At 43.1% G+C, this 26,295-nt stretch overlaps 1 protein-coding gene across 23 annotated transcripts in view; it reads left to right on the plus strand.

Moving 5' to 3' along the window:
• The window catches only part of TTLL4 (tubulin tyrosine ligase like 4), a 45,851-nt gene that overhangs the window by 915 nt on the left and 18,641 nt on the right, over positions 1-26,295 (plus strand). For 4 of the 23 annotated variants that reach the window (XM_015111086.3, XM_028831122.2, XM_077957604.1 and 1 more), the window contains exons 2-3: positions 16,526-16,602; positions 19,900-19,990. The exons of 4 other annotated variants lie outside the window; for them this stretch is intronic. The gene's annotated coding sequence lies outside the window, so the exon portion shown is untranslated. The remainder of the gene's footprint in view (positions 1-16,525; positions 16,603-19,899; positions 19,991-26,295) is intronic. 15 more of the 23 variants (XM_077957601.1, XM_077957611.1, XM_077957606.1 and 12 more) reach the window with 4 other exon arrangements.

Genomic DNA, 26,295 nt, shown 5'->3' on the forward strand with positions numbered 1-26,295 from the left:
TAGAACAGGAAATACTTAATCCGGACTTACTTAGAAAACGACATTATTCCCATTCCTCCTGGTCTTCACATTCCCATTCTGGATCTAGGAAATATTTTAATCCTTCCTAGATGGAATCGTCTTTGCTTTCTCAGATACTCCAAATCACCTATTCCTTAACTGCAACATCTGTTGATTTAGCCAATCAATAAGCATTTGGGGGACCCTTTGGGATAGTGTTCCATCCCATTCTTCCGTTTCTTGCACTGAGTACTGAGACACTGTTTGCATTTAAACCACTCACTTTGTGCTCAGAAAGTTAGCAGCTACTTATTCATTGGACTGAATCAATCCTTGAAAAATTATCAAGTGTTTTCTGGGAGTAAAGAGGTGGGAGGACATTCCATATACACAGTGGATTTAGGAAAGATACAGCAAGTCCTGAAAAGAGAACTGGAAACAGTTTGACAGACCTGAGCTAGATTTGGAGGGAGCCATCCAGGAAGAGGGAAGTTAGTAGGGGTTAGATCACAAAGGGCCTTGGATGTTTTACTGAGTTAGAACTACATTCCTGGAGCAGTGGTTTTCAAGGTGAAGTAATTAGGGCCCTAGACTCCCAAAGGATACACTTGCTCATCTAGCTTTAGATGAATACGTTTCCAGATCGTCAGCTTCCCAATGAACTCTTTTTTTTTTTTTTTGAGACAGTCTTGCTCTGTCGCCTAGGTTGGAGTGCAATGGTGCGATCTTGGCTCTCTGCAACCTCCACCTCCCGGGTTCAGGCGATTCTCCTGCCTCATTCTCCCGAGTAGCTGGGATTAGAGGCGCACGCTGCCACGCCCGGTTAGTTTTTTGTATTTTTTAGTAGAGATGGGGTTTCACCATCTTAGCCAGGCTGGTCTCAAACTCTTGACCTCGTGATCCACCCGCCTCAGCCTCCCAAAGTGTTGGGATTACAGGCGTGAGCCACTGTGCCCGGCCCCAGTGAACTCTTTTTCTACAACTGCCCTTACAAAAAAAGGGGAGGAGGCTGTGTGTGGCAAATCCCTCACACTTCCTAAATTTTACTATGGTGTATTGACCTGAGTGTAAAAATGTCCTCAGATACAAACAAAGAATACTTTGGAAATACTTATTTTCAGGAACACCTCCTTTAGTGATTTAAGTTACCTCCTAACACGGAAGGCTTCCCAATACACAATCCCATTAGTGTAAAGCGTGTTCCTTGTTAGGATATTCTGAAAAGAACACAGTAGTTAAATGTAATGGGAATGTCTTTTGGGACAATGGGGTTTTTAAGTTATTTTGGGTAAAACTTGTAAAATTTTTAAAGAGATTTAGTTTAAGTGTGTGTTACTCAGTAAGATAGTTAATAACTATTTTTAAGACCGAGTGTGTTGGGTCACACCTGTAAATCCAACACTTTGGGAGGCCTAGGCAGGCTAATTGCTTGAGCCCAGGAATTCGAGACCAGCCTGGGCAACATGGTGAAACCTCTTCTCTACAAAAAACAATATAAAAATTAGACAAGCATGGTGGCATGCTCCTGTAGTCCCAGCTGTTTGTAGGCTGAGGTGGCAGGATGTATTGAGCCCAGGAGGTTATCCAGGCTGGAGTGCCATGGTGTGATCATAGCTCACTGTAAACTCCAACTCCTGGATTCAAACAATCCTCCTGTCTCACCCTCCTGAGTAGCTGAGACTATAGCCATACGCCACCCACCTGGCTAATTTTTAAAAATGTTTAGTAGTGATAGGTGTCTCGCTATGTTGCCTATGCTGGTCTCAAATTCCTGGGCCCAGGTGATCCTCCTGCCTCAGCTTCCCAAAGTGCTGGGATTACAGGAGTGAACCACTGTGTCTGGTCTAGATGTTACCTCATATGTAAGGAACACATGGTTTTAAAAATTCTTTTAGGGGCTGGGCGCGGTGGCTCACGCCTGTAATCCTAGCACTTTGGGAGGCCGAGGCAGGCGGATCACGAGGTCTGGAGATCGAGACCATCCTGGCTAACACAGTGAAAACCCGTCTCTACTAAAAAATACAAAAAATTAGCCAGGCTTGGTGGCGAGCGCCTGTAGTCCCAGCTACTCGGGAGGCTGAGGCAGGAGAATGGCGTGAACCTGGGAGGTGGAGCTTGCAGTGAGCTGAGATCATGCCACTGCACTCCAGTCTGGGGACAGAGTGAGACTCCGTCTCAAAAAAAAAAAAAAAAAAAAATTCTTTTAGGGATACATGAGTAAAATCAAGTAAAGAGTATGTTCCAGGAAAACCACAGAAAGACAATTAGCAGAAAAATAATGTCAGATTTGGGTTTAAGATTACTGTAGTGTCAATATGTTGGTTGAATAGGAAGAATTTTAGATTGGAGGCAGGGAGCCAATGGAAAGCTATTATAGTGGCCTAGGCTAGAGATGATGAAGGCTTTATGGTTGCTCTAGTGGAAATGGAGAGGGTTTAGAGAGATTTAACCATGGTAGTGTTGACAAAACCTGGTGGCAGAATAGAGGTAGGAGAATGGGACAAGGAGCAGTGTAGAATGATTGTAGGTTTCTGATTTCAGTGACCATGTGGGTGGTGATGCAGCAGCACATCCAGGTAGAAAGGCCCAGGAGTTCATTTTGTAGATCTGGAGCTCACAAGAGAGGCCTGGGTGATGATAGAGTTGAGAATATAGGAGGTGGTTGAAGCCATGACATGGAAGGGATGGTTCTGGGAGAGAGGTAATAATGGCAGCTGCCACTTGTTGAGTGCTCACTGTGTGCCAGGCAGAGTGAGAAATCTGAACTCAGAAGAACACCAACATTGAAAGGACGGGTAGAGGAAAGAGGAAGGAAGAAGGGGACAGAGAGAATACATAACCAGATACAGAAATTAATATGTGTGAATAGCAAGTTGTTACTTGCTGAAAATCTATATCTAGATGAAGCCTTAACTTCAGAATCTATCTGATACTCATAATTTGGAGTTAGATTTAGAATCTTTCTCACTAGATTCCTAATTTAGTTAGATTTAGAATCTTTCTCACTAGATTCCTTCTATGACCTTGGAATTGTCTGATCATAATGTCTGGATTTTAGCCTGAGATCAGGTGCTTTGGTAAATCACCAAAAGTCAGTAGATTGCAGATAAAAGGTTTTCCTTTAATGCCTTTTACTTCTTACCTTCTCTTCTGGCAGAATTGGGAACAAATACTGAGAGTGCTAGTTTCTTTTAGGCCTTACAATACAAAGGACCTTGTCCTTCGGAGCCCTCATAGATAAGCTGGACCCTAATGCTTCTCTAGACCAGCAGTGCTCAGAGTTTTTGGGCTCAGGATTTCTTTATGTACTTGAAAAAGCTCTTTGGAATCTTCAGTTAGAAAAAGGGGATATATATGTATTTCAATATTCGATTTTTTATTTTTAAATTTTGTTTAGAGATGGGGGTCTCACTATATTGCCCAGGCTGGTCTTGAACTCCTGGGCTCAAGCGATCCTCCTGCCTCAGCCTCCCAAAGTGCTGGGATTACAGGCTTGAACCACTGCGCTCAGCCTATATTTTAATATTTATCATATTAGAAACAAATATTCATTTAGAGGGAATAAGCCCATTACTAACATGAATAACATTTTTACATAAGTTATGTTACAATTTACATTAACTTTATGCTAACATAAGTAAGTTAACACAAACAGCATTTCTGACCTAAGTTATGGTTAGCATAAGTTCACTTAATGTTTTCATTTAAAAATGCTACTGTTTAAAACATATTAGTGAGAAGAGTGGCATTGTTTTTTAGATCTCTTTAGTGTCTGGCTTAATAGAAGACAGCTGGATTTTCGTATCTGTGTCTCCAATCTATTGTGATAGTTGTTTTGATTGAATAATGCAGAAAATCCAGCCTTACACATATGGCTGGAAAAGGATGAAGTTTTTCAGTAGTTTTCTCAGATAATTGTGGGTATTGGCTATGCAAAACAAGGCATGATTTTGAAAAGGCTAGTTACAGTGTAGAATCTGAAATGGTATCAGTGAACTTTTCATACTTTGTTACGTTAAAATCCATGGATCTGTCTCACTTTGACTGGGTCTTAGATCCATGCATGATTCTGTAAAGTGATACAGTCATGCTTTACAGCCGTGGTATAGCCTGTTGCTCCTAAGCTACAAACCTGAACAGCATGTCACCATGCTGAGTATTGTCTGCAGTTGCAACACAGTTGCAACACAATGCATGTAAACATTGAAACATAGAAAAGGCTACTGTAAAAATACAGAATGATAATCTTTTTTTTTTTTTTTTTTTTTTTTTTTTTTTGAGACGGAGTCTCGCTCTGTCACCAGGCTGGAGTGCAGTCCGCTCACTACAAGCTGTGCCTTCCCGGTTCTCACCATTCTGCTGCCTCAGCCTCCCGAGTATCTGGGACTACAGGGGCCCGCCACCATGCCCAGCTAATTTTTTTGTATTTTTAGTAGAGATGGGGTGTCACCGTGTTAGCCAGGATGATCTCAATCTCCTGACTTCGTGATCCACCCACCTTGGCCTCCCAAAGTGCTGGGATTACAGGTGTGAGCCACCGTGCCTGGCCTGGAATGAAAATCTTATGGGACATTGTCTTCTATGGGGACTCTCTGTTGACTGAAACAGTATGCGAGGAGCTACTGTTTGAAAATACTGGTTCACTGAGTTATGTAGATCTCCCACATGTCACAGTTTATTATATAGTGTCAAAAAAAATCATATCACCACAATCTCTTCAGAGAAGTAAAGTATTGGGAAGCACTCAAACTCATGGTGGCAGATACCATTTTGCCAAAATTCTTTTTTTTTTTTTTTTTTTGAGACGGGGTCTTGCTCTGTCACCCAGGCTGGAGTGCAGTGGCCGGATCTAAGCTCACTGCAAGCTCCGCCTCCCGGGTTCACGCCATTCTCCTGCCTCAGCCTCCCGAGTAGCTGGGACTACAGGCGCCTGCCACCTCGCCCGGCTAGTTTTTTGTATTTTTTAGTAGAGACGGGGTTTCACTGGGTTCGCCAGGATGGTCTCGATCTCCTGACCTCGTGATCCGCCCGTCTCGGCCTCCCAAAGTGCTGGGATTACAGGCTTGAGCCACCGCGCCCGGCCCAAAATTCTTTTTTCTTTTTTTTGAGATGAAGTCTCACTCTCATCACCCAGGCTGGAGTGCAATGGTGCGATCTCAGCTCACTGCAACCTCCACCCCCTGGGTTCAAGTGATTCTCCTGCCTCAGCCTCCCGAGTAGCTGGGATTACAGGTGTCTGCCACCATACCCAGCCCCATTTTGCCAAAATTCTAATTTTCTTTGGGAAGCTCAAATTTTATCATTGGCAACAATGATTTTTGTATTTTTAGTAGAGACGGGGTTTCACTATGTTGGCCAGGCTGGTCTTGAACTCCTGACCTCAGGCAATTCACGTGCCTCGGCCTCCCAAAGTGCTGGGATTACACACGTGAGCCACCGCGCCCAGCCCCATTTTGCAAAAATTCTAATTTTCTTTGGGAAGCTCAAATTTTATCATTGGCAACAAGTACAGTCGGTTGGTTTCCTTGAAGTGACAGGCTTACCTTGTTTCATTTTCCAGAACCTTTGCCAGATACCAAAGTCTGAATAACTATTACTTATGTGTCATTCATTCTTTCAAGTAAACATGGCGTTCCACAGAAAAATCCTGCAATTCAGACAATGACACAAGTGCTTTATTTAGAGATAATCATCACGTTCTGTGTGCAGTATAAATGTTTTATATGTATTTCACATTTTATCACGCAGAATATTAAAAAGCATACTCAAGGATCAAGATTTAATATAATTTACACTGTGTCGGGCTGGGCGCAGTGGCTCACGCCTGTAATCCCAGCACTTTGGGAGGCCGAGGCAGGCGGATCACGAGGTCAGGAGATCGAGGCCATCCTGGCTAACATGGTGAAACCCCATTTCTACTAAAGATACAAAAAATTAGCCGGGTGTGGTAGCGGGCGCCTGTAGTCCCAGCTACTCAGGAGGTTGAGGCAGGAGAATGGCGTGAACCCAGGAGGCGGAGCTTGCAGTGAGCTGAGATTATGCTACTGCACTCCAGCCTGGCAACAGAGCGAGATTCTGTCTCAAAAAAAAAAAAAAAAAATTTGCACTGTGCCATCAAGTAAACCTGGCTGTATTCTTTCACTGTGTGGTGGAAAAGTGTAGTGGGGAAGACTCCAGCTTGGTGCCATCGTCTTCATTCATGCTAAGTCACCAGCAGTTTTACTCATTACTGCTTTTGCGCTGTCAGTGGAAAGGTCAGCACAGTAAAAAGGCAAATAACATCTTAGGTTTTTTCTTTTTCTTTGTTTTTTTTTTTGAAGACAGGCTGGAGTGCAGTGGCATAATCATGGTTTACAGCAGTCTCGACACCCCTAGGCTCAGGTGATCCTCCCACCATAGGCACACACCACCACATCTAGCTGATTTTTGTATTTTTTTTGTAGAGACAAGGTTTCACCATGTTGCCCATGCTCGTCTTGAACTCTGGAGCCCAAGCTATTTGCCCACCTTGGCCTCCCAAAATGTTAGGATTGTAGGTGTGAGTCACCGCACACAGCTTCCTCTTAGTTTTGTTATGATAATATTTTCTTTTTTTTTTTTTTTTTTTTTTTGAGACGGAGTCTCGCTCTGTCACCCAGGCTGGAGTGCGGTGGCCGGATCTCTGCTCACTGCAAGCTCCGCCTCCCGGGTTTACGCCATTCTCCTGGCTCAGCCTCCCGAGTAGCTGGGACTACAGGCGCCCGCCACCTCGCCCGGCTAGTTTTTTTTTTTTGTACTTTTTTTTTAGTAGAGACGGGGTTTCACCGTGTTAGCCAGGATGGTCTCGATCTCCTGACCTCGTGATCCGCCCGTCTCGGCCTCCCAAAGTGCTGGGATTACAGGCTTGAGCCACCGCGCCCGGCCTATGATAATATTTTCTACATAGCAGGACTACTGAAAGGATCTTAGGGTCCCCTCAGAGTCTGTGGACCATGCTTTGAGAACTGCTGCTCCAGAGCCCACCTGAGGAGGAGGAAAGAGGCTCCTTCCTGAAGCTGATAAAGGGTAAGGCTTCAGGAGAGCGAGTCACTCAGTTACATAAACCCTTCCACTGGTTTCACTTTTCAGTAATTTGTAGATTTACATCCCTCAGATCTAGCTGCCGTAACCTGTATCTTTTCCTCAGGTTTGCTCACTTGTTTGGCATTCCTAAACTGTGCTCTACAAGAGCTACCTATAATTTCACTAATCTTATACGGACTCACCCTTCTCACTAGGCTGTATTCTTGACCTTCCTCTCTTAGTAGGGCTTTAAGAGATATATTGCTCCTCCACCTTTCCTTAGGGAGAGAGAGCTTGGGATTTATCTCATAAGAGAAAATGGATGTGATTCCTACACTCCTCTCTTTCTATTTGATTCCACGTAAGTCAATTCTATCTTCTAACATAACTGTTGAGCAACTGAGGTAATCTCATCAGAGATCTTGTGGACTGTAGACTGAACCATTTCTGATGTCCTGAGTTCCCCCGGTGACCGAGGGAAACACCTAGTTGAAGGAGGAAAGTAAAACTGCATTTCCCAAGAGCCACACTCTCTTATAATATAGGAGAGTGATTTAATCAGTGGGTAATGAATAATTGCTTTCTCTAGAAATAGATACCTTGTCCAAGTTGGTCTGGGCCTGATCCCTGGAGACTTGTTGGTTTGTGAGAGCAGCAACAGATTTTTTCTTTTCTTTTCTTTTCTTTTGAGACGCACTTTCACTCTTGTTGCCCAGGCTGGAGTGCAATGGCGCGATCTCGGCTCGCTGCAACCTCCGCCTCCCGCGTTCAAGCAATTCTCCTGTCTCAGCCTCCCAAGTAGCTGGGATTACAGGCATGCACCACCATGCCTGGCTAATTTTGTATTTTTAGTGGAAACGGGGTTTCTCCATGTTGCTCAGTCTAGTTTCAAACTCGCGACCTCAGGTGATCCGCCCAACCTGAGCCTCCCAAAGTGCTGGGATTAGAGGCGTGAACCACTGCACCCAGCCAGCAATAGATTTTCTAACATAGGCTACTAATCATTCACACTCCTTTAAGGTGGAAACTTGAGGCAAAATTACCGCATAAAGATTGGAGGACAGAACTGTATAGTCAGTTTCCAAATGCTGCATGAAGATGACAAAGTAGGATGTTCAGATTCCTGAGACTGGGTGTTTTAAAGGGGAGAGTCTGGAGCCAGGGACATCAGTTAGGCTGCTACCTTAACAGTCCTGCACTTGGTGTTGGAGGGGTTAGAGACTGGGCTGAGGCTGCCATGCAAATAGAAAGGGATGTTTCAGGCCATTTTGTTGATCTCTACAACTCTCTGCAGTTTTTTATTCTTCACTCTTATTCCTTTATTCAAGTTTTATTTGTATTTTTAACAGTTTTGTGGAGGTATAATTCACATCGAACATATCTATCTTTTCTAAGTCAATTGTTTTTAAAACTTTGTTCTAGGAAGCCTTAGTGTTCCATAAAGTTGTTGGGGAAGGAGACTGGGCAATATTGCTAATAGGAGGCCAAACTGGACCAGGGTTCTTCCCACCCCCTTCTGCCAGTGTGGCTTTGCATTTGAGGTTAATCCCCAGAGATTTCCTATAAAAGCCATCATGAAGCTTATAGGACATATCCATGTGGTAAGTGAACAGTGGTGTAAGATAGCCTTGGGAAGTTACCATGTGAAAGGGACACACCACAGGTGCTCATGGAGAGGGTGGATCTTGAGCTGGGTCTGGAAAAGGTAAATAAAATATGGTAAGGATTCACAAGGAAGAAACTTAGTGGAGTAAAGCACTGCAGACAGGCATTTGAAAGGTTTATTCCAGGAGTTCAGTGTAAGACCAGCGCAGTTCACATAACAGAGTGCAAGGTAGGAGGAAATGGAAATAAGCCTCAAAAAAAAAAAATGAAGATTAAGGGTCGACTGTGGAGTCTTGTGGACCCAAGCTAAGAAATCTCACATGACAGTCATCTGGAATGCTTGTTAAAACTGCACTCAAGACCCTGTTCTACACCAACTGAATCCTCTTGAAGATGAGTCTCAGGACTTTGCATCCCAGGTTATTGTGATGCGGGTGGGCCACCACAGTGTTTAGTAAGTACTCATGGACCATTTTTGAAAAGGGATTGACCTCATCAAGCAATACAGCAAAGTTAATCTGGAGGTTGCCTTCAGGGTGGAATTAGGAAGGGCACACCTTGGAGACACATGCTTCAGTCAATACTGTTGCAGTAAGTCCAGATCTAGGGGCGTGGTAGAAATAATAAAAGGAGGAAGAATGCTAAGTAGACAGAGTGTCTTAAATTTCATGACTGGTTTCCCTTTGGGGAAATAAAGTAAAGGAAGAAGTCAGAAATATCTTACTTTTCCTCTCAGGTGATTTGGAGAAAGAAGGGTCCACTCAAGGAAATGGGACGATTAGGAGTGGAGAGCTAGTTTGACACACTAGATTGAAGTGGTTGGACATGCATTGGGAAAGGTGGAATAGGCAGTTGGTGATGCAGATATGAAACTTGAGAGGACAAGTCTGCAAAATGACTTTTCTGCAGATAATAGTTGACATTGTGAGAGCAGATTGATTTGATGTGGGGGAGGATGAAAGAACTGTGGAGGATTTTGGAATGGCCTCAGGAGGAGGAAAGACACTATTGAAGGGGTTGGGTACAGTTGTGGCAGAGTGCATGCACTGAGTAAAAAATAGCAACAAGGAGATGGTGGTAAGAAGGGAGCTCCTTTTTCATATGAAGAGGTCCAACTTGTAGCTTTGCTGATGTGATACTGTGATATAATAAGAAATACTCCAGCCTGGTCAGCATGATGAAACCCTATCTCTACAAAAACACAAAAATTATCCGGGCATGATGGCGGGTGCCTGTAATCCCAGCTATGTGGGAGGCTGAGGTGGGAGAATTGCATGAACCCGAGAGGCAGAGGTTGCAGTGAGCCGAGATCGTACCATTGCACTCCAGCCTGGGCAACAGAGCGACACTCCGTCTCAAAAAAAAAAAAAAAAAAAAGAAATACATAATTGGTGTGTGCCCCTGGTTCCTGGCTCCTAAAACCTTCAGAACTTCTAAGTTATAAATGTCTTTTATATGCTAATGAGATGATTGATAGCTGGGGACTCCTGAATAGGCTCAAGATGGGAGGCTGGTTGCCAAGGGAACCAACCGTGTGATTAGAGGGTTGGAACTTTCAGTTCCATCCCCCAACTTCTGGGAAGGGGAGTGGAACCAAAGATTGAGCTGACCACTGATGGCCAGTGATTTATTCAGTCATGCCTATTAATGAAACCTGCATAAAAACCCGAAAGGACAGGGTTTGGATTGTTGAGCACATGGATGTACCTGGCACTCCTGGTAAGAGCACAGAAGCTCCAAGCCCTTTCCCACATCCCTTGCCCTATGCATCGTGTATCTCTTCCATGTGGCTGTTCATCTGTATCCTCTGTAATAGGTAAATGTAAGTGAAGTGTTTCCCTGAGTTCTGTGAGTTGTTCTAACAAATTGATCAAATTCAAAGGAGGGGGTTTTCAGTTTACCCCAATTAATTAATTAATTTGCCTTTGCCTCCCAAGGTGCTGGGATTACAGGTGTGCGTCACCGCGCTTGGCCAGGGAACACCAATTTATAGCAAATCAATCAGAAGCACAGGTCACAACCTGTGCCTTGCAGTTGGCATCTGAAGTGGAAGCAGCCTTGTGGTACTGAGCCCTTAACCTGTGCGATCTGATGCTATCTTTAGGTAGAGAGTGTCAGAATTGAATTAAAGGGTATCCAGTTTGTTGCCTCTGGAGCATTCCTTGGTGTGTGTGCCTCACACACATTTTGATGACCAGAGGTGAAATATTCTGTGCTGTGTTAAGAGTGACTACGTAAGAGAGTGAAAAACTTTTTTTTTTCCCCCTTAGCTGGTCATAGCTGTTGTAGATGCATTCGTTTATTCAGCAAATATTTAATGAGCCCTGATTACCATTCTAGGACTGGATACATAAACTCTGAACAAAGTCCCTGTGCTCAAAGAGCTTTCATTCTGGAAGATAGATAGCAAAGAAATGCATAAAGAATTGAAGTTTTTATTTTGTTTTAAAATAACCAGGGCCAGTGGCTCATGCCTGTAATCTCAGCACTTTGAGAGGCTGAGGCAGGAGGATCACTTGAGGCCAGGAATTTGAGACCAACTGGGGCAACATGGTAAGACTCTATCTCTATTTAAAAAAAAAAAAATTTAAAAACTCAGAAGTTAACATTAGGGCGTGGTGTAGGGGTTCATGTCTACAATCCTAGTACTTTGGGAAGCTGAAGTGGAAGGATCACTTGGGCCCAGGAGTTTGAGACTAGCCCTGGCAAGATAGCAAGACCTCATCTCTACAAAAAATAAAAAAGTTAGCTGAGTGTGGTGGCACACACTAGTAGTTCCAGCTACTTGGGAGGGTGAGATAGGAGGACCATGAGCCCAGGAGGTCAAACCTTGGTGACCAAGTGACCTGGTCTCAAAGAAACAAAAAGAAATTAAAATTATAGGAAAAGGTATATACAGATAAGTCTCTCATCTTTGTCTCTTTCCAATCTCATTGGAAATTTTTTTAAAAACTACCAGCTTCTTTGTTCATCTTTTTTTTTTTTTTTTTGAGCCAAGTGTAAGGAAATATTAACATATAATAATTTTAGATAGTGGAGGAATGAAATGGAGGGAATAAAACAAGGTAATGAAATAAGAAATGATTGGGGTAGGACATATTAGATAGGGTTGACGAGGAAGGCCTTTTGAGCTGAATACTGAGTGAAGGAACTAAGCGAGCCATTCAGAGATCTGAATGTTTCAGAGGGAACCTCAAAGACCCACGGATGGGAACGTTCCTCGTGAGGGGAAGAGTAGCTCTGGATAAGGTCAGAGAGTCAGGAATCGGATCACATAGTCCTTGGAGCCATCAGATGGTCTTAAGCTGTGTTTTAAAGAGTACTGTGTTTTGAAAAGAGTAGCCACTGTCTGGAAAGTAGATGATATGGAAGCCAGGAAATCAGCAGTTGAGAGATGATGGTAGCTTGACTAAGGTAATGACAGTGGAAATGGGGAAGAATAGCCAGATTCAAAGACATATATTTGAAGCTGGAAGGACTTGTTGATGGATTAAGTGGAACTGAAGAGCTGCTAAGGTCAGGGTGAAAGCATCATTCTGACAGGCATGTCGGGAGTTTCTGTGTTGTGGGGATGCCTGTCCAGGGACAGAGCCCCTTGATCCCCTTGTGCCTGAATATTTTTTATTGAAGTCTTCTTTGTGCAATTACAGCTTATTTCTTGGCCCTGACTCTGAAAGATTAATTGGACAAGAGGGGAATGTGATTGATCTGTTCTCTCACTTCCCTCTAGCATGACTTTGTTAGAGTATGACATTCTCACCTTATGTTCAAGGAGATTAACAGATAACATGTTCTTTTCTTTTGAATAACAGTGGTTATAGAAACCCTTGAGCTTGCCACAGTGCTCCCTTGTTTCCTTGACTCTAGCCCTAAAATCCTTGTCTCAGCCTCTAGGTTCCTGTTTCTCAGCTGGGTGCTGACAGCAACTGTTTTCTCCATTGAGGACACAACAAGGACTTGTGTTTTATTGGGATGTGAGGTTTTACACAGAATCACATTTAAATAGCATTTTCCCTCTAAGTATTGGAGAACTCCTACCAGCTTGTGTGTTGATGGGTCCCAGAGAAAGTGCTTCCATTAAACTTTATCTGCCAGGCTTGAGTAGTATGCCTTCCCTTGAACTCACCTTGAGCCAGAGTTTACAAATTCACTGGCCGGTTAGAGAGGTTGATTAATGGGTACAGGTACACATTCAAGATGATGCATTTTTGTTTGGAAATTGCAGAAGTGATGATATATCCTTAAGTGCATCATATCATGAAGCACATAATATCATTAGTAATAGTACAAATTGACATGGGCCTCATGATATGATGCCACTAAGGATATATCATCACTTCAGACAAAACCAAATTGAGTTTCATTGTTTAGAATAACTGGTCTGTATTCTTCAGAAGTATCAAGCTCATTAAAGAAAAATAAAGGCTGAAGAACTATTACAGATTAAAGGAGACTAAAAAGATATGACAGGTGAATACAGCTTGTGATCCTGGGCCAGATAAAGGACATTGATGGGACAATTGGTGATATTTGGATAAGGTCTGTATGGTAGATAATAATATAGTTTATAGTATTATCAATGTTAATTTTTTGAGTATAAGAGAATATCCTGGTTTTAGCAAACATTTAGGAAGTTTTTAGGAAGTATTCAGATGTAAAGGGGTATCATGTCTGCAGTTTACTCTCAAACATTTCAAAAACCGGTTCACACAGAGATGTGAGAGAGAATATGAATGAATAATAAAACAAGTGTGGTAAAGTATTAACATTTGATGAATCTGGGTAAAGGGTAAACAGGAGTTCTTTGTACTATTTTTGTAACTTTTTGCAAGTCTGGGATAATTGCAAAATTAAAAAAAACATTTTTAAAACCTCAGTACTACTTAAAGGGAAGTTTGGTTTTCCTCAGACCAGAAAGCAGGTAGCACACCAATCAACTTCAACTTTTCTTTGAAATTATACTGGTAGAAATGGATTTTAACAGTGAACAACTCAAGCAAATGGACTTACTTCTTGCTCCATTACCTGAAACAGGCCTACCCTTCCCCCTACTCTTCCTGGCCTCTGATAACCACCAATCCGTTCTCTATATTCTGAAATCCATTTTTTTAAGCTCCCACATATGAGTGAGAACATGCCATATTTGTCTTTCTGTGCTTGGCTTATTTTACTTAACATAATGACCTCCAGTACCATCCATGTTGCTGCAAATGATGGGATTTCATTCCTTTTTTATGGCTCCATTATATTCTGTTGTGTATATATACCACGTTTCCTTTATTTGTAGTCCATTTACATTCAGTGTTGTTATTGATAAGTAAGGACTTAACTACTGCTATTTGACTGCTTGTTTTGTGGTTACTTTGTAATTCCTCTTTCTTACTGTTTTTGTAGTTTTTTCTAGTAGTATGGTTTAATTAATTGCTTTTTATTTTTAGTGGATTTATTACAGGTTTTTGCGCTGTGGTTATTGTGAGACTTACAAAAAACAGCTTGTAGTTATTTTTATTTTATTTTATTTTTTATTGAGACGGGGTTTCGCCCTATCATCCAGGCTGGAGTGCAGGGGCATGATCACAGCTCACTGCAGTCTCGACTTCTTGGGCTCAGGCGATCCTTCTACCTCAACTTCCCAAGTAGCCCACCCTATAACAAGTCATTTTGAGAGATGATAACTTTTTTTTTTTTTTGAGACAGAATCTTGCTCTGTCCCCTAGTGTGGAACGTAGTGGTATATTCACGGCTCACCACAGCCTCGATCTCCTGGGCTCAAGCGCTTCTCCTACCTTAGCCTCCCAAGTAGCTGGGACTACCAGCATGTGCCATCATGCCTAGCTAATTTTTTGTGGGTTTTTTTTTGTAGAGATAGGATCTCACTATGTTGCCCAGGTTGGTCTCGAACTCCAAAAGAATAGAAATGAACAAATTGAGAACCATAAAAACTTTCTACACTTTAACTCTATCCCCCATACATTTTAGCTTTTTGTGTCTCAATTTACATATTTTCATATTGCCTTTTTTATTTTTGAGACAAAGTCTCACGCTGTCGTCCAGGCTAGAGTGCAGTGGTGTGGTCTCGGCTCACTGCAACCTCCACCTCCTGGGTTCAAGCAATTCTCCGGCCTCCGCCTCCCAGGTAGCTGGGATTACAGGTACACGCCACCACACCTGGCTAAATTTTGTATTTTTAGTAGAGACAGGGTTTTACCATGTTGGCCAGGCTGGTCTTGAACACCTGGCGTCAAGTGACCTGCCTGCCTGAGCCACCCAAAGTGCTGGAATTACAGATGTGAGCCACCGTGCCCAGCCTTATTTGCCTATTTCTTAAGAAGTTGCTGTAGCTGTTACTGTTTTTGACAATTTTGTCTTTTGGGCTTCATACTAGAATTATGATTAGATTGCATATCATAATTAGAGTATTAGACTATTCTGGGTTTGTCCATTTATCTAATTTTACTAGTGGATTTTATACCTTCAAATGTTTTCTTTTTGCATGTTAGTTTTTTTCCCCCCCTTCAAATTGAAGAACTCTCTTTAGCATTACTTCTAAGACGGGTCTGGTGGTAGTGAATTCTTTCAGCTTTTGTTTATCTGGGAAAGAGACTTTATCTCTCATATTTGAAGAGTAGTTTTGCTGGATACAGTATTCTTGGAGGGCAGTTTTTTTCAGCACTTTGAAATGTTTCACTCCCTCACTTGGATAATTTCTGAGGAGAATATTGTTGCCAGATGAATTGGAGCTCCCTTATATGTATTTGCTTCTTTTTCTCTTGCTCCTTTTAAAATCTTCTGTTTGCCCTTGAACCTTGAGAGGTTTAATTATTATATGCCTAGGTTGGATATATGTATCTCTCTCAAGTTTTGGAAAAATTTCTGTTTCTTTTTTTTTTTTTTCCAAGACAGAGTCTCACTCTGTCACCCAGGCATGATCTCAGCTCACTGCAACCTCCGCCTCCTGGGTTCAAGTGATTCTCATGCCTCAGCCTCATGAGTAGCTGGGATTACAGGCATGTGCCACCACATCCAGCTAATTTTTTCTGGTTTTAGTAGAAATGTAGTTTCACCGTCTTGGCCAGGCTGGTCTCAAACTCCTGGCCTCAAGTGATCCACCTGCCTCAGCCTCCCAAACTGCTGGGATTACAGGTGTAAGCCACCATGCCTGGCCCCTTTTGTGAAATTTCTTGCAGACCAGTAACTAGTTTCTTTCTTTCTTTCTTTCTTTCTTTCTTTCTTTCTTTCTTTCTTTCTTTCTTTCTTTCTTTCTTTCTCTTTCTTTCTTTCTTTCTTTCTTTCTTTCTTTCTTTCTTTCATTCTTTCTTTCTCTTTCTTTCTTTCATTCTTTCTTTCTTTCTGTCTTTCTTTCTGTCTTTCTTTCTGTCTTTCTGTCTTTCTTTCTGTCTTTCTTGTCTTTCTTGTCTTTCTTGTCTTTCTTGTCTTTCTTGGAGATGGAGTCTCACTCTGTTGCCCAGGCTGGAGGGTAGTGGTGCAATCTCAGCTCACTGCAACCTTCGCCTCCTGGGTTCAAGTGATTCTCCTGCCTCAGCCGCCTGTAGCTTCGATTACAGGTGTGCACCATGCCCAGCTAATTTTTGTATTTTTAATAGAGATAGGGTTTCACCATGTTGGTCAGGCAGGTCTCGAGCTCCAGACCTCAAATGATCCACCCACCTCGGCCTCCCAAAGTTCTGGAATTACAGGTGTGAGCCACCGTGCCCAGCCTGCTAATTTCTTTTAGTAAGCCACCCCTGTGTCTTGCTTAGCTCCCTCTTGAATACCAATAATTGTTAGATTTGGTCTTTTGAGGTAGTTTTCTGTGTCTTATAGGTTATCTTTGTTGCTTTTCATTCTGTTTTCTTTTTTCTCATCTGTGTATTTTCAGATAGACTGTCTTCAAGCTCACTAATACTGTCCTCTGCTTGATCCATTGTGCTGTTAAGAGTCTAGTAAATTTTTCAGGTAAGCAATTTATTTCTCAGTTCTAAGATTTGTTTTAAACATCATTATTATTAACAATCTCTTTTTTAAATTTCTCTGATAAATTTCTGAATTGCTTTTGTGTTATCTTGGAGATCACCAAATTTCCTTAAAACTGCTATTTTGTTTGGGAGGCCGAGGTGGGTGGATCACAAGGTCAGGAGATGAAGACTGTGCTGGCTAACACGGCGAAACCCTGTCTCTGCTAAAAATACAAAAAATTAGCCGGGCGTGGTGGCGGGCACCTGTAGTTGCAGCTAGTCAGGAGGCTGAGGCAGGAGAATGGTGTGAACCCGGGAGGTGGAGCTTGCAGTGAGCCGAGTTCACACCACTGCACTCCAGCCTGGGCGACAGAGCGAGACTCTGTCTCAAAAACAACAACAACAAAAAAAACTGCTATTTTGAGTTCCTGGTTAGAGAGCTCATGTATCACTGTTTCATTAGAGTCAGTCACTGTTTTCTTGCTTTGTCCATTTCTTGCTTTGTCATAGTTCTCTGTTTGCTGTTATTTCTTGTGGATATGTGGATATATGTATATATCTCTACACTGAAGGATTATTTATTCCAGTCTTCTCTGTCTGGCTTGTTTCGGTTGTTATTGGATATGTTTGTTTAGAGATTTTTTTGTAACTTAACCTGTTGACTATCTTTTTTGTTAAATCACTAGGTCATTACCTCTTTTTCAACACTAGATGGCATCTTGGCCCCAGGTTTGTCTTGGCTTTAGAGCAGTGGTCCCCAACCTTTTTTGCACCAGAGACCAGTTTTGTGGAAGACAGTTTTTCCACTGACTGGGGTGGGTGGGTGGGGAGGTGGCTTTGGGATGATTCAAGCACATTAAATTTTTTTGTACACTTTATTTCTGTTAATACATTGTAATATATAATGAAATAATAATACAACTCACCATAATATAGACTCAGTGGGAGCCCTGGGGCTTGTTTTCCTGCAACTAGGTGGTCCCATCTGGGGATGATGGGAAACAGTGACAGATCATCAGGCATTAGATTCTCATAAGCAGCACGCAACCTAGATCCTTTACATGGGCAGTTCATAATAGGGTGAGCGCTCCTATGAGAATCTAATGCTGCCGCTGAGCCTACAGGAGGTGGATCTCAGGCAGTAATACTTGCCTACATGGTAATGCTGCTTGCCCAATGCTCAGCTCCTGCTATGTGGCCTGGTTTCCTAACAGGCCGTGGACCAGTAGCAGTCCGTGGCCCAGGAGTTGGGGACCCCTGCTTTGGAACACTGCCCTTCCCAATTGGAGGAGGTCCCAAAAGGAATATCCTGGCAATGTGGGAAGGCCAGCTAGGGGTTTGTGCCCAGGTGACCTGTAGAACATACCTCCTATAGAGAGTAGTGTTGCTGCACAGCCACTCTGATTTGGTGTCTCCTTTGGCTGAGTTACAGAGCAGAGTCCAGGACTGAGTATGATAGTCCTACCTCCTTGCTTTGTTTCTGGCTGTCTTCAGGGATATTTCTCTCTCTTTAGGCACTCTTGATGCTTTCTGTAGGTTGAGGCATGGACAGGGAAGCTGGTGGTCTGTTGTTTTTTTGGCGGCGGGGGACATAGTTTTGTTCTTGTTGCCCAGGCTGGAATGCAATGGCATGATCTTGGCTCACTGTAGCCTCCACCTCCCAGGTTCAAGCCATGCTCCTGCCTCAGCCTCCCGAGTAGCTGGGATTATGGGTGCCTGCCACCATGCCCGGCTAATTTTTTGTATTTTTAGTAGAGATGGGGTTTTGCCATGTTCGCCAGGCTGGTCTCAAACTCCTGGCCTCAGGTAATCTGCCCGCCTCAGCCTTCCAAAGTGCTGGGATTATAGGCGTGAGCCAGTGCACCCAACCTGGTTGTCTATCTCAATCTCACTTTTTCCAGTTTAGAAATTGTGAGTTGGGGGCAGGTTTTCTATGTCCTTGGTACCAGGAAGATTGAGGGAGGGGATGCTGCAGATGTGGAAGTTCAGTTTTCTTACCACTTTGTCAGAATTTTTTCCCTTCTCTGTGGTCCCAGGAACTGTCTCCTCTTCATATTTGAGTTCTGGGATTTTGCTGGTGATAATCTTGGTGCTGTGTATTTGTGTTTGGTTTTCTGTGAGGGAAAGTGAAGCCAGCTTGCTTCTATACTGCCATTTTGGAACCAGAAGTCCCTATTCTTAGATACTTTACTCTTTTTGATCCTGTTGTGAATGGAATTGTGTATTTCATTTTTACATGTTGTTTGTTTGTTGCTAGTATGTAGAACTAAAACTGATGTTCGTATATTGATGGTGTATTATGTGACCTTACTAAACTTGGTTATTAGTTCTAGTAGGATTTTTTATTTGGTAAATGTTTTAGGATTTTCTCTCTCTCTTTTTTTTTTTTTTTTAAGACAGGGTCTTATTCTATCACCCAGGCTGAAGTGCAGTGGTGCAATCATGGCTCATTGCAGCCTCAACCTCCCAGGCTCAAGTGATCCTCCCACTTCAACCTCCTAAGTAGCTGGGGCTATAGGCTTATGCTAATTTTTAAAATTTTTTGTAGAGATGATGTCTCCCTATATTGTTCACGCTGTTCTCAAACTCATGGTCTTAAGTGATCCTTCTATTTCATCTTCCCAAAGTATTGGGATTACAGGTGTGAGCCAGTGTGCCCAGCCAGGATTTTCTATGTACAAGATCATATGTCCTACAAATAATGACAGTTTTACTTCTTCCTTTCCAATCTGTATATCTTTGATTTCTTTTTCTTGCCATGTCACACTGCTTAGAAGTTCTAGTATAGGGTCTAATAGAAATGGAGGCCGGGCATGGTGGCTCATGCCTGTAATTCCAGCACTTTGGGAGGCCGAGGCGGGCAGATCACGAGGTCAGGAGTTCAGGACCAGCCTGGCCAATATGGTGAAACCCCGTCTCTACTAAAAATACAAAAAAAAAAAAAAAGAAAGAAAGAAAGAAAAAAAAATTAGCTGGGTATGGTGGCACATGCGTGTAGTCCCAGCTACTCGGGAGGCTGAGGCAGAAGAACCACTTGAACCCGGGAGGCGGAGGTTGCAGTGAGCTGAGATTGTGCCACTGCACTCCAGCCTGGACAACAGAGCGAGACACCATGTCAAAGTAAATAAATAAATAAAATAAAAAAGAAATGGAGAGAGTAGACATCCTTTGTCTTATTTTATTCCTAATCCTAGAGGAAAAGCATCTCATAATTCACTATTAAGTATGATGTTACCTGTATCTATGGTCTTTTGACATGTCTCTATCAAATTTTGACCACTTCCTTACTTTTTGGCAGCACAAAATATTCCAGGCCCGTCTCCTGCTCTCCCTGCCCTAACCCTGTAATCAGCCATTTTTCAAGGAGCTCTGGCTGCTTTTATTAACAGGTAACATTTAAAATAGTTTCTGCTGGGTGTGGTGGCTCATGCCTATAATCCCAGAACTTTGGGAGGCTAAGGCAGGAGGATCATTTGAGGACAGGAGTTTGAGACCAGCCTGGGCAACATAGTGGAACTCTATTGCTATAAAAATAAAATAAAGTAAAAAATAGCTAGGCATGGTGATGTGCACCTGTAGTCCTAGCTACTCAGGAGACTGAGGTGGGCAGGTTGTTTGAGCCCAGGAGTCCTAGGCTGCAGTAAGTTATGACTGCACCACTGCACTCCAGCCTTGGTGACAGAGGGAGACCTTGTCCAAAAAAAAAAAAAAAAGAAATCAGCTGGGCATGTTGGCTCACACCTGTAATCCCAGCACTTTGGGAGGCTGAGGTGGGTGGATCACTTGAGGTCAGGAGTTCAAGACCAGCCTAGTCAACATAGTGAAACCCCGTCTCTACTAAAAATACAAAAATTAGCCAGGCGTGGTGGCGGGTGTCTGTAATCCCAGCTACTTGGAAGGCTGAGGCAGGAGAATTGCTTGAACCTAGGAGGTGGAGGTTGCAGTGAGCCGAGATTGCACCACTACACTCCAGCCTGGGCAACAGAGTGAGACTGTTTAAAAAAAAAAAAAAAAATCACAAAAGCTCCCAAATAGCAAGACAGTTATCTTTTACAAAAGAACATTACCTGTCCTAGCTGAAGTTTTGTAGTGGAATAATTGTTGCCTATTCCTTGTATTTTTCCACCTTCATCACAGCTTATGAAGGGGCAGAGGGGAGATAGATCATTTGGAGCCAGTGAGAATGAGAGTTGTAACTACCATGCTGCAAATGTTTACTGGGAGCCCCTGTGCTTTTTATGTGCTTTATGTGAATTTGTAACTTCACCTCCCACAACTACTCAATGGGGGTGTGGTACTTCCTCTCTCTTGTCTTTCCCCCAACCTTCCAGCTATTCTGTTTCAGAGTTGCATGTGATTCACTACTGATCTGTGCTCTGATTGTCATGAGTCACCACGAGGTGGTAGCTGCTCATGTAGCCTGACTGTGAGGAGGACCTAGATTGAGGAACTTAGCTACAGAAATAGGCTTGTTTTCTTCTAAAGTTGAACTCTGCCGGCTATAGCTTAGTGTTTATAAGCTGTTTGCCCGTTAAGCCCTCCTGCTCCCTAGGGATCATGTGTAGGAACAAGAAACACATTAGATCATTGCTCCATAAAATGTTAGATTATTCAAAATATTATTTTTCAGGTGAGGTCAATTTATTGGCCCCTAAAGTAAGTTCCTTGCAAGCTGCTGATTGGAGGGTCAGCTGATGGTGGATCCTTTGGACTTAGTAACAGAGAGTAAGGATGAATGCCTTGAGTTATCTTTAAGTAGTATAAATATGTAGTTAATCCTTTGTAATTTACGTAGTCAGCAATTACTCTTTATAAGTTTAGCTTTGTTTAAGTTGGGAGTTTTTGAAATGGGCTTCCATTAGTAGCCAGTACATAGGTTTCTACATATATAAATACCTTTTCTCCTGTTATCTTTCTTTTGATGTTTCTTCCTAAAATACTTCCTGGGAGATGAGCAGTCTGCTTTTTGGACCCTAGAGGCGCATATATACACAAAGTGTGCATTATCACAGAACACTTAGAAATATAAGGGACACTGGCAGAAAGGTCTCCCAGACGTCATCTTAGGAGCCCAGAGTATATCACAGGGAATAGGTTTGATGACTTTGCTGAAAATTGCCCTCTAAGTATGTTCTGTCGGTAGGGTCTGGGTGCCAGACATTATTTGCCTCTCTGGACTTTGGCTTTATGGCAGAACTCACTATGTTAGCTTTTGAAACAAGGTTCTCACTTCCTTCACTTCTTTTTTTTTTTTTTTTTGAGACGGAGTCTCACTCTGTCGTGCAGGCTGGAGTGCAGTGGCCGGATCTCAGCTCACTGCAAGCTCCGTCTCCCGGGTTTACGCCATTCTCCTGCCTCAGCCTCCCAAGTAGCTGGGACTACAGGCGCCCGCCACCTCGCCCAGCTAGTTTTTATTTTTATTTTTTGGTATTTTTTAGTAGAGACGGGGTTACACTTTGTTAGCCAGGATGGTCCTGATCTCCTGACCTCGTGATCCGCCCATCTCGGCCTCCCAAAGTGCTGGGATTACAGGCTTGAGCCACCGTGCCCGGCCAACTTCCTTCACTTCTTAGACTTTGGGCCTTCAGAAGCTTTTTAAAGTTTGTCACTTGCATTCCTTTAAAGCAGTGGGCAGGATACTGGAAAAGATGACCTGTGGCAGTGATTGGGGGTCTGGGACCCAGGCTGCCTGAATGCTTTAGTTAGGCCTCTGCTTCCCAACCATTTGAGGTTTTGATCTCATTAAGAATCTCTATAAAGAGAAGGAAGGAAGTTGTTTTTAGCAACCATCATTTCCTTGTCTTAAAGTGACACTACTGAACCTCAAACACTGAAACTAGGTTGCAGCATTTGTATTTGATACTGTTGTGAGTGATACTGTTTACTTGGCATTCTTGAAGTTACTCTCTGCAGATGCAACAAATTTGTCTTTGCTTGGCAATTCCTAACACAGCCATCTTATCCAACCCTGGGTATCTCTTAACTAGCTTTGGAAGTATTTCCCAGAAAGAGAGTTACAGAAACGTCCTCTCACCTGCTTGTTGGCCCTTGAGTCCAGACATATTTCTTTAGGAAGACAGGTGGCCCTTCTCCAACTTGCTATACTACACATTGTGAGGACTGTATTCATTCTAGTACTGCTATAAATAAATACCTGAGACTGGGTGATTTATAAAGAAAAGAGGTTTAATTGGCTCATGGTTCTGCAGGCTGTATGGGTAGCATGGCTGCAGAGGCCTCAGGAAACATTTAGTCGTGGTGAAAGGGGAAGCAGGCATGTCTTCACATGGCCGGAGCAGGAGAGAGAGAAAGTGGGGCAGTGCTATACACTTTTAAACAACCAGATCTCACGAGAACTCACTATCATGAGAACAGCAAGGGGGAAATCCGCCTCCATGATCCAGTCACCTCCTCCAGTGTTGGGGATTACAACTCAACATGAGATTTGGTGGGGACACAAATGCAAACCATATAGGGACTATGAGAGGAGACAAGAAGTGGGAAATGACTATTGCAGAGATATGAGATCTGGAATACCTTAGAGAGAAGAGAATTCACGCTACTCTAGTACCTGCCCAGGTGTGTTGTTTAACACTTTATCTGGGAGCAGGCCACCTGCAGCTTCTGAGGAGGGTAGGCGTGTATTCTTGGCCTCCCTCTTCCTCTTTTGGATTAAAAGCCAAACCAGCTAGGTGTTGGGCTACTTGTGTTCTTGTGTTTGGCACTGAGGGTTCATGTGGTGGGATGTAGCAAGGCAAACATTGAGCAGTGTGTGCAAAAGGAAGTGTTGTGCAGTGGGTGCCTGTGGCTACAAGGGAGAGGGGGACTGATCGGCTGTGGTGATGATGAAAAGTCAGTGATGTGCTTTTAGAGATTTTCCACAAAGGGCCTTGGTATAAACATGGAGGAGTGTTTCCAGCCTGGCTTTTGTCTCGTACCTAAAGATTAGAGATAATGGAGGGGATAGAGTCTAAGTATGTGTTTCATTCCATTTAATAGGCACTGTAGACTCAGACAGATTTGAGTTTTAATCTAGGCATTACTACTTATTGGTTATTTAATTATAGAAAAGTTACTTAACTTTTCTGAGTCTTGGATTCATCATCAGTAAAGTGAATGTAAGGTTTTTTTTAGGATTAAATGAAATAATATGAATAAAATGCCTAGCATGGTACCAGACATTCATTAGGTGCCCAAACTAGTATTCGAGTTTGTTTCCCCTTCATTTACTGTGCTTTTCCAGTTTGTTTACTCAACAGAATATTGAGCACTTCCTGTGTATCAGTTACTGTGTTGGGGACATCAGCTGGAGGAGAATGTGCTCCTTGCTCCTAGTCTGATGAGTTAGTTCATTATTGAAGCTAATGTTCTGTGAGCAGTGATGGTGGCATGCAGAGAAGTGAGGCATCCTGTTCAAACTCAGGAGTCAGAGAAGACTGCCTAGGTCATGTTGCAGCTGATTTTTTTAAGTTGGGTGAAGAAGAAGAAAGGGCTCCAGGGACAGCACTTGTAAGGGAATGAAGAGCTGAGCTAGCTTGATGCACGTGGGAATCAATAGTGGGGCTGTTTTTCAGGGGGACCAGCCTGAGTTTTCATTTCCTTAGGCATTCTCCTATCACTTTGGTATGTCTGTTGTGTTGCATTGGTGGGGAAGATGTGGATTCCTGAAAGAGGACTAAGTGAGGGTTTGTGAATATGTTGAGTGTACATAATACACATGCATGTGTGCGTGTAGTCTTGTGAAGTGATTGGCAGGATTTGACTTTTCCCTTTGTCTCTATGCTTCTCTACCATAAGCAAACTCTGTAATTGTTCCAAGCACGGTATTTCCATAGCTTGGACTTGTGTGGTGGTCCATTTTCTGTCACCTCATTTTGAGGTAACTGGCTTCAAAATCCAGTTTTAGCATTTATGCTGTTCTTAGCCCACTATCATTTTGAATATTGGCAGTGCTGCGTTGTGATTTTTTGTACTCTCCTTGAGAAAGAGTCCATGTAGGTCAGCCTTTGCAGGTAAAGAGGGCGACATCCCGTGGCTTCTGCAGTCTGTCTGTTGGTGGTATTCATTCGTAGCTGTAGACAGGAATCTTAGATCTTCCTTGGCCATTACTCTGTTAATCAAAATACAAGGTAGTCTCTCAATTTTTGCGTTTTAAATATTACTTAAGTGAAAAAACCATCTCTCTTAGGGCTGGGTTCAGTGGCACAGGTTTGTAATCCCAGTTTATGGGGAGGCTGAGATGGGAGGATCACTTGAGGCCAGGAGTTGAGACCAGCCTGGGCAGCATAGTGAGATACTGCCACTCCCTATCTTAACAATAACAAAAAAAATCAACTGTGTGTGGTGGTGCATGCCTGTGGTCCCAGCTATTTAGGAGGCTGAAAGGGGAAGATCATTTGAGTCCAGGAGTCAGAGGCTGCAGTGAGCCATGTTTGCGCCACTGCATTCCAGTTTGGGTGACAGAGCAAGACCCTATCTCAAAACAAAACAAAACCTCTCTAATTCCTTCCCTCTAGCTACTCTGAAAACACTTGATGAGGATGTCAGGATTCCTTTCAGAATTACCCCAGACAAATGACTACTACTTCTTCTTTTTTTTTTGAGACAGAGTCTCACTCTGTCGCCCAGGCTGGAGTGCAGTGGTGCAATCTCAGCTCACTGCAACCTCCGCCTCCCAAGTTCAAGCGATTTTCCTGCCTCAGCCTCCCAAGTAGCTGGGATTACAGGCACCCGCCTCTACGCCTGGCTAATTTTTATATTTTTAGTAGAGACAGGGTTTCACCATGCTGGCCAGGCTGGTCTTGAACTCCTGACCTTGTGATCCACCTTCCTTGGCCTCCCAAAGTGTTGAGATTACGGGCGTGAGCCACTGCACCCAACCTTTTTTTTTTTTTTTTTTTTTTTTTGTGAAACAGGGTCTCACTCTGTCACCCAGGCTGGAGAGCAGTGGTGCTATCTTGGCTTGCTGCAACTTCCACCTTCCATGCTCAAGGTTTTTCATGCCTCAGCTTCCCAGGTAGCTGGGACCACAGGCATGTACCACACCTGGCTGATTTTTGTATTTTTTGTAGAGATGGGGTTTTGCCATGTTGCCCAGTCTGGTCTCAAACTCCTGAGCTCAAGTGATCTGCCCGTCTCAGCCTCCCAAAGTGCTGGCATTACAGGCGTGAGCCACTGTGCCTGGCCACGAATGACTTTTTACAGTTTTCGTTATTTCCCCCCAGGTGCTGCCATGAAAGCAGGCCTACCTTTCCCTACAGTTGTGAAAATTGGAGAATATTTTGTGAATTTGATTTAGAAAGTAAGTGACCATGCTGAACAGACAGTTTGAGACCCAGAAGGCTGGCTTAGAGGTTTTGTATTAAAGCAAACACTGATTGAGAAGATGCAAGAGACAGGCTCTTCCTCCCTGAGATAAGCCCAAACTTAAGCCCGGACTTTGGAGTGAAGAAAGCTTCTGTCCTCTTCTTACTCCCTGAACTCTCCTGTCCCAGTATGGCTGCTGGAAATAAAGTCACTTTAAGTAAAAATAATGCTGGTGTTTAGTTCAATTTTCTTTCTTCTTTTTCCCACCAACACACAGGATGGAATTTAAGCCTGTGTAGTTAGCAAGAGATGAAATTGCTGTCTCAGCTCCAGAATAAACTCTGGGGTCAGCAAGGGAATTCTGTTCTCCTATCTGAACTTGTCCTAC

This window comes from Macaca mulatta, chromosome 12, assembly GCF_049350105.2.
Source record: "Macaca mulatta isolate MMU2019108-1 chromosome 12, T2T-MMU8v2.0, whole genome shotgun sequence".
NCBI classification, from domain to species: Eukaryota; Metazoa; Chordata; class Mammalia; order Primates; family Cercopithecidae; genus Macaca; species Macaca mulatta.